We start from the raw sequence: 3,656 nt of genomic DNA on the forward strand, positions 1-3,656 counted from the left end.
AAAAAAAAGAAAGAAAGAAAGAAAGAAAGAAAGAAAGAAAAAGAAAAAGAAAAAGAAAAAGAAAAAGAAAAAGAAAAAGAAAAAGAAAAAGAAAAAAGAAAGAAAACTAGCACAAATGTCTAAAAACTTTAATTCTGGACTTTGTGGTAAACTCCTGTAACCCCAGCTCTCAGGAAGCCGAGGCAGAAAGAACTGTCTAGTCAAAGACAGCACAGGCTGCATAGTGAAGCCCTGCCTCAGAAAACAAAAGTTAAGATCTGGAACATCACTTGCTTTGGAGGCCATGAGTATCTGAAGCCTTTAGGAGACACTAGGTTTTGCCTCTAAGTTAACAGTAGGCAAGCGGACAGTGATACAGTGTGTTCTGAGTCTTCTACAAGAAATCAGGCCAGAGATTAAAACAAGAAATCACTAAACGGTCAGAAATGAAAAGTGTCAGAAAGCAAAAATAAGAATGTGCTGATTCATTTGTCTCCCATTTCCTCTTTGGAGGCCAGACAGCCTCTGTTTGGGCCTTCAGAAGGCGGCTTGCCTAGGGCGTCTACTGTCTGTGTTAGGATCTTCTACATAGAGCCTGGCTGTGAGGGTCACTGGAAATTCAGCAACAGTAAAAGGTTTCTGAATGCGCAATGGCCAAAGAATAGAAGACCTAGCACATCAAGTTACTGCTGATGGTGCTCGCCCTGCTATGCTTGTAACTGCACTGCAGACTCGGTTCTGAATGCACAGCAGCACATGGTCTGAAACACGGTGAGGTAGATTCCGAGGGCTGCGCGCTCGGCACTGCAGAGGTCTAAATGAGCACACACAGTCTTCTGCTCTTAGAGAAACATGATCACTTAATCATGGGAAACAAAGGCTTTAAGTTGCCTTAAGGTTTGAGTTGCTGACTTAAGCTTTATCATTGTTTTTTAAATTGTTTATACAGAAGACTGGAGAGATGGCTCTGTGACTAAGAGCATGACTTGCTCTTACAGAAGAGCTTAGTTCGGTTCCCAGCACTCACACTGGGCAGCTCACACACACCCAGGATCCAGGGGAATCTGATGATTCTGACCTCCAAGGGCACCAGCACATACATCTGTAAGAAATATCAAGTATCAGTCTTTTCTATCAAATAAAACAAGAACAAGGAATTACATTTTTTTTTTCTGTGTAGCCCTGGCTGTCCTGGTAGACCAGACTGGCCTGGAACTCAGAAATCCGCCTGCCTCTGCCTCCCAAGCGCTGGGATTAAAGGCGTGCGCCACTACTGCCTGGCAAATTAAAATATTTTTATCTCCCACACATTATAAGGTGTTCACGCAAGTGTTTTACTTCCTCTGACCCTGGAAAACCTTTGCTCTATTCTAGGAATTTGATGTCCTGGAGCAGTGACCCCCTTCTTGGAGCAGCACCTCCTTTCCCCTTCATCCACCTCTCTCATGTGCCAATTCTCTTCAGACTAGCCAACCAACTGAATAAGATTGTGATGTCAGACCCCAGCCAATGGGGAAGAGACACAGCCACCACCTGAAATTAGAATAAAAACCAGATACACTTCCTGTCTCCGTGTGTTTGATTTTTCTTTTCTTTTTTTTTTCGAGACAGGGTTTCTCTGTATAGCCCTGGCTGTCCTGGAACTCACTTTGTAGACCAGGCTGGCCTCGAACTCAGAAATCCGCCTGCCTCTGCCTCCCGAGTGCTGGGATTAAAGACGTGTGCCACCACGCCTGGCCCGTGTTTGATTTTTCTGAGCGCACCCTCTTGATCAAGAGCAATGTTCGCCTGTCCAGACATTTCAGTTAGAATGGTGGGCCCTTTCTTTTGTGACCTCAAACTTACTTCTAACACCCTCACACAGACACAAACACATCACATACACATGGTTACGATAGTAAATCTTTAAGAAGAGAGTAAAAATATTAAATTAATTTGACTTGGAGAATTCCCAACAGTTTGTGAAATGGCCCTAAGCATGTTCTGGTCATCTTATGTTACTAAGTTCTGCAAATGGCATCTCAGCACTGTAAAAGTGAAATGTCAATCACCTCTGAAAAACCCTGGAGCCCCCTCTCCATCTGCAGTGTTGGACATTCAGTCAACACTTCCTTATACAGACAGAATAGCATCGGTGCCATTAATATGCAATTTTGCTTTTGTGTTTAACAAATGGTAAAATTATATGTATATCAAAACTGTGTATAATCCCAGCTCTCAGGAGGCAGAGGCAGGCGGATTTCTGAGTTCAAGGCCAGCCTGGTCTACAAAGTGAGTTCCAGAACAGCCAGAGCTACATAGAGAAACCCTGTCTCGAAAAACCAAAAAAAAAAAAAAATTGTAGAAATAAATGTTTTATTACTAGTAGATGTTTGATGGTGTCTGATGTGTGTGTGTTATATAGTATATAAACGGAGGTATGAAGACAATTTGCAGGGGTCAGTTCTGTTCCTCTACCTTGTGTGTCCCAGGGATCAAACTCAGGTTGTTAGGTGGCAGGCACATCTATCTGCTTAGCCATGGGCTCCATATCCTACCATGTAAAGATCTTGCTACAAATTTAAGCTACCTCATATCCCTGATCAAAAACCTGCCAGGAGGGCCCGTTGTCTCTCGTCTTAGTCCCCACTGAGTAAAACTAACCAACTTCCTTCCACTTTGTAATTGTGTCATTTAGAGCAGTTTTCTCTGCCCATGGAGACAGTGCCAGGGAAGCCCACTTGATTCACGGTGGCCAAGAAGAACAAACCCTAGGATGTTTCTACCTGGGGGCTCTTAGAGAAGAATCGGCCATGAACATGAGCTTGAAGCCTCTTGAGAATTTGGCTTCAACCTCCCTGGGCTGTTTGATGATCTAAGAAAGAGGCCAAGTAGCCTTGTAACTGAAGTTCACTCCCGAGAAACAGGTTCATTCCTCCGGCCATTGTGGCCAGCAGACTCAAACAGACTCACTAGAGACCTGAGGAGCTCTCTCCTGGGTTTCTAGGTCAGCCAGTTTGGGGAGGTCAGGAAGAAGACTGTGAAAGAAAGAACGACCCAGCCTGCCCGAGAAGGGAGAGAACACTGGAGACCATGCTGACGCAGGAAGAATGGGATACAGGCCTGGCCATACCATTCAAACCCTGGGCAGAGGGGTATTCAACACAGCAGTTCCTGAATCCCTTCTACATTTTAGTCAACTTGAGTGGTGTTTTTAAATTTTGCACTCTCATGAGCCCGGAATGATTCACTGGCTCTTTTTGGAAGCAGCTGTATTTTGAGATCATTTTCAGGAGTTCTTTAAATATCCTGAATGCTCTACTTACAAGGGTGACTCAAAAAGAATCTTCTCCCTGGGGAGGGAGAAAGGGAACCAGCGTTGACTGCGTGCACAAATTTGTTCTGCAGGATGAAAGGGTTCTAGAGGCAGAGCAGGTTAGTAGGGAGAAGGGAGGATACCAGTACATTAATTATAGCAGGATCAGTGCTGTTAGTATGTGGCTTGTGTGGGCACATAGAAACCTATGCACAGAAGGTCTTAATGTTCTACCATTAGTCCGAATTTTTGTTTATTGATAGATTTTTATTTATTTAATCTGATGTAGGTTCTAGAGATCAAAACTTCTTACACTTGGGTAGTACACACTTACCTGACAGCCATCACCATTGTCCTGGGCTTCTTTTTTTTTTTTTTTTTT

Source organism: Mus pahari, chromosome 3, assembly GCF_900095145.1.
Source record: "Mus pahari chromosome 3, PAHARI_EIJ_v1.1, whole genome shotgun sequence".
NCBI lineage: Eukaryota > Metazoa > Chordata > Mammalia > Rodentia > Muridae > Mus > Mus pahari.